The sequence below is a fragment of a genome, unplaced genomic scaffold, assembly GCF_019419815.1.
Source record: "Pyrus x bretschneideri cultivar Hongxiangsu unplaced genomic scaffold, Pyrus_bretschneideri_v1 Contig5, whole genome shotgun sequence".
NCBI lineage: Eukaryota > Viridiplantae > Streptophyta > Magnoliopsida > Rosales > Rosaceae > Pyrus > Pyrus x bretschneideri.
Genome location: NW_025999787.1, coordinates 2,476,059 through 2,489,675, shown reverse-complemented (window position 1 = coordinate 2,489,675; position 13,617 = coordinate 2,476,059). Strand labels below are relative to the sequence as shown.

General features: G+C 42.1%; 2 long non-coding RNA genes across 2 annotated transcripts; both read right to left on the bottom strand.

The window, feature by feature from the left end:
* Nucleotides 1–4,877: 4,877 nt before the first annotated feature.
* Nucleotides 4,878–5,975, bottom strand: LOC125470236. Its single transcript, XR_007252495.1, has 2 exons — nt 5,915–5,975; nt 4,878–5,097 (listed from the first exon to the last, which is right to left on the bottom strand). It is a non-coding gene; the product is annotated as an uncharacterized LOC125470236 (long non-coding RNA).
* A 6,091-nt stretch (nt 5,976–12,066) lies between these two features.
* On the bottom strand, nt 12,067–13,161 carry LOC125470235. The gene is made up of 2 exons (XR_007252494.1): nt 13,101–13,161; nt 12,067–12,286 (listed from the first exon to the last, which is right to left on the bottom strand). It is a non-coding gene; the product is annotated as an uncharacterized LOC125470235 (long non-coding RNA).
* Between the last annotated feature and the right edge of the window lie 456 nt (nt 13,162–13,617).

The window sequence follows — 13,617 nt, the reverse complement described above, 5'->3', positions numbered from 1 at the left end:
TCGATGTTGGGATCGAAAAGTGTGCAATGTTGTCAAATGCTGACCAGCAAAATGGATGCTTCGATGGACACGGTTTCCACGTTTTTAAAGTACTTTTTTTTGTGGGATTTCTTACCAAAAGAAACGAATCATTTTAAATATATTGGAAAAGAATCATTTTTGGGGAATAAATAAAGTGCATTATAGAACGTGTAGATAGGGGTGGAAAAAATTCCCGAAAATCCCGAACCGAACCGAAAAAATCCCGATCCCAAACCAAAAATTTCTCAAACCGAAATTCCCAAAATTTTCGGGATGCTATCCCGAACCAATCCCAAAATTTCGGTATGGGATTCGGGATTGGCTTCTCGATATTTCGGGAATCCCATACCAAACCGAAAATATATAATATTAATTATTATATATATTTATACTTATATATATATTATTCTTTTATAATTGATGCTAGTAGTTTCTAATTCATGCTCAGCAACCTAGAATGCCCTACACCTTGCATATTTTTCATGTTCTGTTTGATATTCATGTGGATTTTATTATTGCTGCTGCCATGGCTGATGATTTCAGAAGGCTTGATTCTTTTGTCTCTCAACAGATTGCAAAAAGAGTTTAATTAATTTGAATTTTGACTATGATAAAAAGAGTCAAGCATGCCAGTGTTCAATTAAATGGTAGTGTGAATGAAATGAAATTCCTAGTTCATAAATGTGTTCTTGAATTATATATTTGAAGAACAATTCATAATTTCATATTTCAATTTGGGATTCCCGATTTGTCCCAAAATCCCGAAAATATTTCGGGATTCCCGAAATTTGGGATTCCCGAAAATTTGGTTTGGGATTGGTCTTCAAATTCCCGTCCCGAAAAATTTCGGTTTGGGATTCGGGATACTAGTTTCGGTATGGTATCCCATACCGAACCACCCCTACGTGTAGACATGAAATTCATATTAAAAAGAGAAAACTGGGTTAAGTGAAGCGTGACTGCGTGGGGGCCACTACATGGTTAAACTTCCACTTATATTGGATTCATAAAATATCGAGTAATGCTACACAAACTAAATTTGTATACCAAATTTTATAAACTAAATAGAGTAATGCTAAGAAAACTAAATAACATGGAAGTTGATGATTGGATTATTACTTCAACGTTGATAAAAATGCTTATTTTCTATTGGTAACACATCATTTAGTTTGCAAATTTAGTCTACAAATTTGATCTACCTAGCATTACTCAACTAAATGATATGACAGTTGATTATTGAATTATTACTTAAGCATTGATAAACATGCTTATTTCCTTATAGTGACACATCATTTGATTTCTAAATTTTGTTTACAAATTTAGTCTTTTTAGCATTACCTTAAAGTAAATTAGCAAAATTCAAACGTAATGTTAACCTTGGTTTATATTTGTCTCAAATCTTAATCATCTTGTTTGGGCGTTACTCACACTCTAGACTTGTTGAGAAAAGCTACCATTTTGAACAAGATGGGCTTAAAAGATCTATGCGAATATGAAGGGTTGTGAGTTTTAAGGTTGTTTTTCGACTAGTATTTTGAATAAATCAGTTTGTTGGATTTGTATTTTAACCTTTTGAAGAAATTTACTGGTGTCAAAGTCATAGGTCTTGTTTTTGCCCACAATCTCATATCAGACCGAAAATCACGATATCCACCATAGAAATCTCGAATTCACATTGCTTTTTTTTTTTTTTAATTTTATTTGTGCCTTGATTTTTGGGTGTTTAATTAATAGTTTGGATATGTTCTTCTATATGAGATGAACTTGCCCTCAAAATTTCATGCAAAAATGTGCCACAATTTAAGAGAAATCACAAAACCAAATTCTATGTATTTCCTAAATCTTAGTTTTTTCAGCAGTTTTACGAGATGATTTTGATTTTTGAGGCATCGAGGGTCAATTGGATTTCAGGATTTTTAAAGATTAGAGTGTAGTCAATTGGATTTCAGGATTTTTTAAGACTTTTTAGGTGATAGATTTTAAAAGATTGTAGAATCCTTACAACTTTCAAATGGATTTTCAAAGATTCTTATGAACTTTGATTAAAGATTTGAATTGAATTTTGAGATATTTCATGTTATTTAAAAAATTATTTTTTAAATAGAAAATAAGATTAAAAAAATGAAAAAAAAATTGAAGACTTTGCCTAGTTCTCTCTAGTAACCCTAAACTTCCATGGTCCTCCATGAGTAGAAAAATTTAAATACAAATTAATAAGCTGCCCAAAGTTTAACTTCCACCGTAATCATTCATGAAAGCAAGATTTAGGAGGATTCAAGATGTGGGTAGATAAAATCTTTGGGTTGAGGGCTTCCCTGACAAATCCACCCATTAATGTAAAATGTCTTGCCATCCAAGATGGACTGAGTCTCATTCCTCCCCACAAAACTCTAACTTCGTTTCGTCGCAAAAATTCGACCCCGAGTTACTGAAAGACTTATAGATGAAAGCCACACACGACGTGAATCCGATAATTTGGTAGAACATGTCATTTCTTGTCGCTACAATTTTATTCTCCTTTGCAGAGGACAAGATCATCAAAAGCTCCAAAGTTTAATAATTTGATTGTGGGTTAGAATTAATCTCACCAGGAAGGATTGAATTTGAAAGTTACATTTGCAGTGGATAATTTGCTTGAGTTAATTACCTTTGCGTCTACAGTGGGTTCTACTCCTCCAAAATGCAATCTAAAAAGAAGAAAATAGTACGTTTATGATCTACTTTCATTTGGATAATCATGAAAGTTGCCATTCTTTTCTTCGTTCAATTCTTAACTTTTTTGAGTTTTATCAAAAAACATGAGTATTGAATTTGTGAAATTAACTGGTGCCCAGATGAGATTATGATCCTCATAACCCAGATATGAACACCTAAATGAAATGTATATTGATGTCCTGATATATATACAAGTGGAAAAGGGAAAAGAGAAGTTTATGCAGCGAGTGTTAAGGAAGGTCTGAGGACATGTGGGGAATGCGGTAGAGAAATCAGAGTAATCTTACATACGTTATCAGCTCATCATGCATGCTTATTCCGGTGTTGTACTTGCCTCGGGCCAAGGCCAACTTCAAGTGTATATTCACATTGCACCGATACGCGCACCTTAGATTCATTGTAGGTGCTAGCCTGTACTAGACTGCAATAGGTAACAACATCTTGTATGTGACGTGTTTATCGCCATCTTCACATGATTGTGATACTAGAGCGTAAATAATTTATTACACACAGTCTGTCTCATGTCAAAATATCTTTGTGTGTCAGCATATATCGATGAGTATTTGATATTTTATGTTTTCATTTCGTAGATATTGTGATTTACCGTGTTAGTGAAATATTGTTTTTACGGTACTTGTTTCCATACCATACGTAGTTTGATATGTTGGAAACTAATACTTGTTTTATATTTGTTGGATAAATATCAACAATCAATGATAAATTTATATATGCTAATAAATAATTAATGCGAATGAATAATTCAACAGAATATGACCTAAACGAAATAATATTCAAACAGACAAATTGAAGATTAAGGCTTTTGTACCACAATGACCTTGAAACAGAAATTTTGTACCTACTCAGTGCTTGTAGTTCTATGGATGTCTGCTTCACCAGGATTCAACGATCTAAGTCGGGATTCCAACACTGGAAAACTAAACTTCTGGCAAATTTCTTTGTGGTTCTTTCAGTAAGAAGGTTTGGAATTGTAGAAGAAGAATTTGATTTTTCTGTGTTCTAAATGTCATATATATATATATATATATGTATAATAGGTTTATGCATGTTTGCAATAGGTATGAGAATGAGATGCGTCTGTTGGGAGACATCGTCTCAGAGAGGTGCTTTGCTCTTTGGCATTCTTTCATCACTTCAGACTTCATCTGAAAAGATAAGTCTGTTGATATAAAAAATAATTAATTAATTAAATCCAAAATTAATTAAAGAATTTAATTATTAAAGCTCAAGCCGCAAGGCCTAAGGCCCATTTTTGATAATTAATTATATATTAATTATCAATTAATTAGCACATCCCAAAACCCAAAACCCAAAACTCAAGGTTTGAGCCCAATGTTACTCCCCAAGGTTCAACACTTCAATCACTTTCTAATAGGGAGAAAACCTTATAAAGTGAGGGAACATTTTGATGGTAACCAATTTGGGATAATGTAGAATGATGATTTCTACTCAAAATTTCCAACAATAGTGAAGGATTACAACTTTAACGAAAACAACGATTTTGCAAAACTTTGCTTTTTCGGTTCACTTACCTTTGTATTTCGCCCCTCCATGATTTTAGTGGCAGTGCACTTGTGACGACGATGATTTCTGACAAACGTTGACGTGTAGGAGGTTACTCATGATGGTATAATGCTTATTTTACTTTTACTTCTATTTTTCTTATGCTCTGACATTCACATAGGAGATGGGTTCAATCTCACTCGCATGTGAACTTTTGTTCTAGTAATTTTTAGGTTTTAATTTATTCATATTTTTCCACTTCACTATATTTTATGGCTTCATCACCTTCTAAGTGTCGGCCTACATAGCTCTATTCGGCGTCCAATTGGACATTCCGAATCAGAGTGTGTCAAACAAGGTCATTTTACTTCAACTTCAAGAGGAAAATGATGGACTTGGCAAGTGAAGTCTAGTTTTTCATTTTGCAATTAGATTTTTAACATGATGTAACTTTGTGAATGATCTTTATTGGATCATCATTGTGTTTGGGATATTTGGATTTTTATTTAAGAATATTGCGTTGTTGAATGGCATGAGTGACACACCCCGACCAAGATCAGGGCGTGCTGGCCGTCACGTGAAAGTGACGTAGCCATGTGCACAGTGCGGAAGCTAAAACAGTAATATAAAAGTGCGAATAATTTAAAACCAGCCAATGTAATGTGATAAGTATGTGCCAGTAAAAGTAAGATGCTTAATTCAGAGCCTAAGGCCTACAGCAGTCCAAAAGAAACAATACAACCAAAGTACACCCGGAGGTGACCCTACGTAGGTGAGTATCTGTCAGAATGCCGGGACGTCCTCCGAGAAAACCACCAAAACCCGCTAAGCTACTAGAACCTGGAGGGGCGCAAAAAAAACAAAAGCGTGAGTGGGCAAAACAAATCTCTTAGAAAACCATTTCATGAAACATATAATAACCCCTCGCCGTAAAACCTGTACACTTCCCAGAAATAAACATATAAACGTAGGTATAAATATGCCAAGTATACTCAAGGGTATGCCAACATGCTCAACGCCTCATAATAACATACAAGTGCTCGAATATGAATATCACATCAATAGCATAATAAACTAACAGCCGGAGTCCCCTAAGTGACCTGTACGGCTGAATCTAGAGCTCAAATCACAACTCAATCCCTAAACCTGCCCACGAGTCGGAACCACCTATAGTGGTCTGTACGACAAGCCTGGGTGCAATACATATAAACGCTCTAGTGCTACGATCACGTGAAGGCTGTGCGAATAATCGCGGGTCACCTACGAGTCGGAACCACCTAAAGTGGTTTGTACGACGGGACTGTGCACCTAACTTGGATTCAAGCTGAGCGTGTGGTGCGGGAGGTGAACGACACGTGAAGGACTATGCCCTACTCTGGCGGGAGCACTAACACCGGGGGTGCAGGTTATGAGCTCTCAAAGCACCTCTACTCGCTATTTAATGCAAATGATAAACCATGCTTACCTGGCACTTACCTGGGCCGCCACAGCACCAACATATATGTAAATGACGTAATAATAAATATAAACCAATTCATGTGCCACTAATCATGCATACTCAATCATATAAAATTAATGGCGTAAAACGAGGCATTTATCGTAATTTCTGGGAAATAACATGTATATAGGTGTATACGGAAAACAAAAGCCCACTCACTGGTATGTAGAAGGGTCGTAGCCCCCCTGCCTCGAATGTGCACGCTCGTCCTCGGGATACGTGTCACCTATATGCGAATTAACTATAAAAACGTTAACTTTAAAGCACATAACCGTCCGTTCAAAATAACTTCTCATACATTGCTCAAAGTGGACAAATGAATATACCAACGTGATCTACACAACCTCACGATCACAACCATATTTTTAAAATAATTTTTGGACACGTCACGCGCCCCCACGCGCCAGCACAGACACGGGTCCACGCGCCCCCACGCGCGGCCACGTGACCTGCACACTGACGGCGTCAAGTGACGCCGTCAGGAATATTCCCTGGAATATTCCGTTAACCTTGACTGACGCCGTTACTGTCCGTTAGGAATATTCCGTTAAACCCTAACGGAATATTCCCCTGTCTTCTCCGGCGAGCCACCGCCGTCGCCGGCGCCGTCGCCGGAAAACTGCAAAATTTTCCAACTTTGTTTTCTCACTCGTTTTTCAACCATTTTTCACGTTCTTTATACCAAAATGAAGCTTAGGACTAGTAGATTCACGTTAAACTAGTTTTAAGGCCTAAAAATCAAAGAATCTCACCTGCAACAACGATCCAAGTTCGGCCAACTTTGAACCAAGCTTTCCCGACGTCCAAATTCACCCAACGAAGCACTCCCAAGCTCCTGGGAACCTCACTAACACATCTACAAGCTTAAAATGTCCAAAAACATACTAGATTAGGTTTGCATGAATAGTGACCCAAAACGGACCTTGTGAAATCGACGTGAAAACGTCGAGATTCTTACCTGAAAATGGCACCACTAGACTCCTCTCAGCTCCACGAGTTCAATGGTAGTCTTGGATCCCTCGATCTGTGACGTTTAGGGTGGGTGTGTGTGTGTCCGTACATTTACAGAGGGAAGAAGGAGAAATGGAGCTCGGGGGAGAGAGAGAGAGAGGAAAGTCAGAGGGAGAGGGAGAGAAAGCAAGGGTGAATGTGTGTGTGTGACCCCCCCACGCATGTCCACACCACACTAAACAACAAAAACATAATAGAACAAACTAGGGGTAAAATGGTCATTTCACACGTACGGTTCGATAGTTTCGGGACGGGATGTCACAACCTACCCACCTTATTAGAATTTCGTCCCGAAATTCAAAACAACCGAAAACGACCCCTAGTAACCAAAGAATAATCTAGGATACAAATCCCTCATCCGAGCTTCTGTCTCCCACGTCGCTTCCTCAACGGAATGGTTCCTCCACAAAACCTTCACTAATTTCACCATCTTGTTCCGCAGAACCTTCTCTTTCCAGTCGATGATCGTCACCGGTTCCTCGTCGTATGTCAAATCTGGGTTAATTTCTAACGGTTGAGGAGGTATCACATGTGATGGATCAGCAACATAATGTCGGAGCATAGACACATGGAACACGTTATGCACTCTGGCTAACTCCGGAGGTAACTCCAACCTGTAAGCTACCTCACCAACTCGTTCCACGACCATGTATGGTCCGATGTACCGTGGACTTAACTTGCCTTTCTTCCCAAATCTCACTACACCTCTCCAAGGCGAAAGCTTCAAAAATACCCAATCTCCGACCTCGTACACCCTGTCTGTAGCATGCCGATCCGCTAAACTCTTTTGTCTGTCCTGTGCCGCTTTCAAATTAGTCTTGATTACCTGAACGTTCTGAGTAGTCTCCTCAACAATCTCCGGACCTACTAAGACCCTTTCTCCAACTTCTGACCAACACAACGGTGTGCGACAAGCTCTACCATACAATGCTTCAAATGGTGCCATGCCAATGCTTGAATGAAAACAATTATTATAGGCAAATTCCATCAAATCCAACCGCTGGTGCCAAGCATCACCAAATTGCAACACCGAAGTTCGCAACATATCCTCCAAAGTCTGTATAGTCCTCTCAGACTGCCCGTCTGTCTGCGGATGATACGCCGTACTGTAGAGTAGTCTCGTACCCAAAGCTTCCTGGAAAGCCACCCAAAACTTAGATGTGAACCGTGGATCACGATCCGAGATAATACTCACCGGGACACCATGGTACTTCACTACTTTCGAGATGAACAACTCCGCTAATCGACTCAAAGAATACCTCTCTCTTACTGGAATAAAATGTGCGGACTTCGTGAGTCGATCAACGATCACCCAAATGCCGTCAAAACCGTTATGTGTACGCGGGAGTTTGTACACAAAGTCCATGGTGATATTTTCCCATTTCCACTCGGGAACGGGAAGCGGCTGCAACAATCCAAACGGCTTTTTCCTTTCTGCCTTAACCTGCTGACAAATGGCACACCTACTCACATACTCGGCTATCTCCCTCTTCATACCCGGCCAATAATAAAATGGTCGAATGGTATGATACATTTTAGTAGCTCCTGGATGCATGGCGTAAGCCGAGATATGTGCTTCATCCAGAATTTCCTTCTTTAAATCCACAACATTCGGCACGAACATTCTTCCTTCTTGCATCAACATGCCATCCGATTCACGTACCCTGAGGTCTCTCCTTCTACCTTGTTCTCGAGCTTGAATTAATTCTTGAGTCTGCTCATCAGCTGCTTGGGTTGCAAGCACCCGATCAACTAAGATGGGCCTAACTTGAAAATTAGCAAGTAAAGCCACATCTCGATCTTCTGCTTCTAACCTCACTCCTGTAGCACGCAAGTCCGCCAAAAGAGGAATACGGCTTGCATACAACGCATTAATGCGGCCTTGAGACTTCCGACTAAGCGCATCAGTAACTACATTCGCACGACCAGGGTGGTAATCAATCGTGCAGTCGTAATCGCTGAGTAACTCCATCCACCTCCGTTGACGAAGATTAAGTTCCTTCTGGGTAAAAAGATATTGGAGACTCTTATGATCAGTAAAGATCCTGCACTTTTCACCATAAAGATAGTGCCTCCACAACTTCAACGCAAAAATGATAGCGGCCAACTCCAAATCATGAGTAGGGTAATTCAACTCATGGGGTTTTAACTGACGTGAAGCATAAGCAATCACCCTACCATGCTGCATCAACACACATCCCAGACCATTCAAGGAAGCATCGCTATAAACCTCGAAATCACCACTATCGTCCGGGAGTGCCAGAACAGGTGCTTGAGTGAGACAACGCTTCAACTGTTGGAAACTCTGTTCACACCTATCATCCCACTCGAATTTAACATCTTTCCTCGTTAGTCTCGTCAATGGTAAGGCAATCACCGAGAAATCCTTAACAAATCTCCGATAATACCCCGCCAAACCAAGAAAACTCCTCACCTCGGTGACGGTTCGCGGTTGTTCCCAATTCTCCACTGCCGCAACCTTCTGAGGGTCAACCAAAATGCCCTGAGCGGAAATGACATGCCCCAAAAACGCAACTTGATTTAGCCAAAACTGGCACTTGCTAAACTTAGCATATAATTGATGCTCCCGCAATCTTTTCAACACCAAAGTAAGATGTCGAACATGCTCCGCCTTCGACTTAGAATACACCAGAATATCATCGATAAAAACAATCACGAACCTATCCAAATAAGGCTGGAACACCCGGTTCATTAAATCCATAAAAGCTGCCGGTGCATTCGTCAACCCAAACGGCATAACCAGAAACTCGTAATGACCATAACGAGTCCTGAACGCCGTCTTAGGAACGTCATCCCTATTAATCTTCAGCTGGTAGTACCCAGACCTCAAATCAATCTTAGAGAACACACAAGCACCTCTAAGCTGATCGAATAAATCATCGATACGTGGCAACGGATAACGGTTTTTAATCGTCACCCGATTCAATTGCCTGTAATCGATACACAGCCTCAAAGTTCCGTCTTTCTTCCTCACAAACAATACTGGAGCGCCCCAAGGTGAAGTACTAGGCTGAATAAAACCCTTATCCACTAATTCCTGCAGCTGCACCTTCAATTCCCTTAATTCAGCAGGTGCCATACGGTAAGGAGTCAACGAAATAGGATTAGTACCTGGAAGCAACTCGATAGTGAACTCCAACTCTCGATCTGGTGGTAACCCAGGCAAATCCTCGGGGAAAACATCTGGAAAGTGTCGGACGACCCTCACGTCCTCAACACCACAAGGAGGAGCCTCATCCAATACCACATGGGCTAAATACCCCTGACAACCCTTAGTCAACAACTTTTTCGCTCGTAACGCCGAAATAACACCATGTCTCACCCCACTCTGCTCACCAACAAAGGTAACCACGGGTAGTCCAGGACGACGAAATGTAACCATCTTCCCGTAACAATCAATATTGGCACGATTGGGGTGCAACCAATCCGCGCCCAAAATCACATCGAAATCGACAATATCTAACGGGATAAGATCAGCGGGCATAACCACGCCCTCAACTATCACTGGACAACCTGGGTACACACGATCCACAATACATCTCTCCCCTCTAGGCATAGCGAACTCTAAATCATACCCTAGAAGTGTGGGGCGAGGTTGCGTCACTTGAGCAAATGTATGAGAAATCACAGAATGTGTAGCTCCACAATCAATTAAGACTCTAGCAAAATAACCAAGAATATTTAACGTACCCATAATCAGATCCGGGTTGTTCTGAGCATCTTGCAGAGAAATGTTGTGTATACGCCCCTGGCCCTGCTGCCGTCCGCCACGACCTCTGTTCGCCTGAGCACCACGACCCTGCGTACTACGCCCCTGACTGGGCTGACCGGTCTGTCTCGAAGACCCTGCACTGCTAGTAGCAATCTCTCCAGGCTGAATCTGTCCTCCCTGATACCATTGAGAACCGCCGGCTGAAGCTGGAGGATACGGCATATAGCCGCCCGAATACTGAGGGTAACCACCCTGGGAGTAGGGGTCCTGAGGATACTGATACTGTCCCGAGGCATAGGGAACAGCATCACCCTGGTAATGGTAGGCACCACCTCGACCTGCCTGTCCGTAACCACTAGGACCTTGAATCTGCTGGATAGGGGCAGGTGGTGGCAGGAAAGTCTGCTGCGGTCTCTGCTGCTGACCCTGGGGACATTGCGCAGCTCGATGCCCTATCTGTCCGCAAGTGAAACAACCACTACTGCCCCGCCTACACTCGCCAATGTGCCGATTATTACACCTTCGGCAAAGTGGGGCCCTACCTCGACCACCGTCCCCCTGTCTCTGGCCTCGAAAACCACCAGTGAATCTACCTCCTCGTCCCTGACCCGTGGCACTGTAACCACCACTAGAAGAGCTAGAGCTGTTACCATCCCTCTTAAAGTTTTGAGTCTGACGAGGCCCGAGCGATGCCTGACCTTTACCTTTGTCGTCCTTCTTCTGATTACCACTCTTCTCATTCTCATCACTCTCACTTGTCATATTCTCAGAGTCCTCGACTCTCAGCAAAACCTCGTAGAACTCCTGGTAGGTATCACAATGAGTGGAGGTCGACATCGAACGCCACTTCTTCTTAGTGCCGATGCGAAAACGGCGAAGCATCTCCGCTGGGTTACTAGCAATCTCAGGGTGGTAGCGAGACAAGTCGGTAAACTTCCGATAATACTCGTTCGCAGACATCTTCCGCTGTTTCAATTCAGTGAATTCCTGTTTCTTGCGATCAATATACTCTGGGGGCACGAATCTCCTCTTAAAAAGCCTAATGAAAACATTCCAGTCCGTCTTCTCGGCTGGAGTCAAACTACGAAGCTCCTGCTCCCACCATGATGCAGACTCCGTACCCAGAAACCATGAAGTCGTCTCGACCCATCTCTCAACAGGGAGATTCCCCTGATTGTTCAACACTCGGAAAGTCTTCTCAATATGCTCCAACCAACGCTCCGCGGCCTCGTGCCCCTCGTGACCGTGGAATTTATCCAATTTCAGGTTGTACATAGTTTCCAGAGGAGTCCTCTGGGGAGGGCGGATAGCTGCCTGGATAGCAGTAGCAATAGCTTCCCCCAGCTGAGTGATATCGGGGAAACTAGACTCATCTGAACGGCGTGGTTCCCGACGAGGCGGCATAATTCTGACAGAAGGCACCAAAACCATTAGAATACTCACAAAAGACACAGGACTGCCAAACCTAGGCTCTGATACCAAATTGACACACCCCGACCAAGATCAGGGCGTGCTGGCCGTCACGTGAAAGTGACGTAGCCATGTGCACAGTGCGGAAGCTAAAACAGTAATATAAAAGTGCGAATAATTTAAAACCAGCCAATGTAATGTGATAAGTATGTGCCAGTAAAAGTAAGATGCTTAATTCAGAGCCTAAGGCCTACAGCAGTCCAAAAGAAACAATACAACCAAAGTACACCCGGAGGTGACCCTACGTAGGTGAGTATCTGTCAGAATGCCGGGACGTCCTCCGAGAAAACCACCAAAACCCGCTAAGCTACTAGAACCTGGAGGGGCGCAAAAACAAAAGCGTGAGTGGGCAAAACAAATCTCTTAGAAAACCATTTCATGAAACATATAATAACCCCTCGCCGTAAAACCTGTACACTTCCCAGAAATAAACATATAAACGTAGGTATAAATATGCCAAGTATACTCAAGGGTATGCCAACATGCTCAACGCCTCATAATAACATACAAGTGCTCGAATATGAATATCACATCAATAGCATAATAAACTAACAGCCGGAGTCCCCTAAGTGACCTGTACGGCTGAATCTAGAGCTCAAATCACAACTCAATCCCTAAACCTGCCCACGAGTCGGAACCACCTATAGTGGTCTGTACGACAAGCCTGGGTGCAATACATATAAACGCTCTAGTGCTACGATCACGTGAAGGCTGTGCGAATAATCGCGGGTCACCTACGAGTCGGAACCACCTAAAGTGGTTTGTACGACGGGACTGTGCACCTAACTTGGATTCAAGCTGAGCGTGTGGTGCGGGAGGTGAACGACACGTGAAGGACTATGCCCTACTCTGGCGGGAGCACTAACACCGGGGGTGCAGGTTATGAGCTCTCAAAGCACCTCTACTCGCTATTTAATGCAAATGATAAACCATGCTTACCTGGCACTTACCTGGGCCGCCACAGCACCAACATATATGTAAATGACGTAATAATAAATATAAACCAATTCATGTGCCACTAATCATGCATACTCAATCATATAAAATTAATGGCGTAAAACGAGGCATTTATCGTAATTTCTGGGAAATAACATGTATATAGGTGTATACGGAAAACAAAAGCCCACTCACTGGTATGTAGAAGGGTCGTAGCCCCCCTGCCTCGAATGTGCACGCTCGTCCTCGGGATACGTGTCACCTATATGCGAATTAACTATAAAAACGTTAACTTTAAAGCACATAACCGTCCGTTCAAAATAACTTCTCATACATTGCTCAAAGTGGACAAATGAATATACCAACGTGATCTACACAACCTCACGATCACAACCATATTTTTAAAATAATTTTTGGACACGTCACGCGCCCCCACGCGCCAGCACAGACACGGGTCCACGCGCCCCCACGCGCGGCCACGTGACCTGCACACTGACGGCGTCAAGTGACGCCGTCAGGAATATTCCCTGGAATATTCCGTTAACCTTGACTGACGCCGTTACTGTCCGTTAGGAATATTCCGTTAAACCCTAACGGAATATTCCCCTGTCTTCTCCGGCGAGCCACCGCCGTCGCCGGAAAACTGCAAAATTTTCCAACTTTGTTTTCTCACTCGTTTTTCAACCATTTTTCACGTTCTTTATACCAAAAT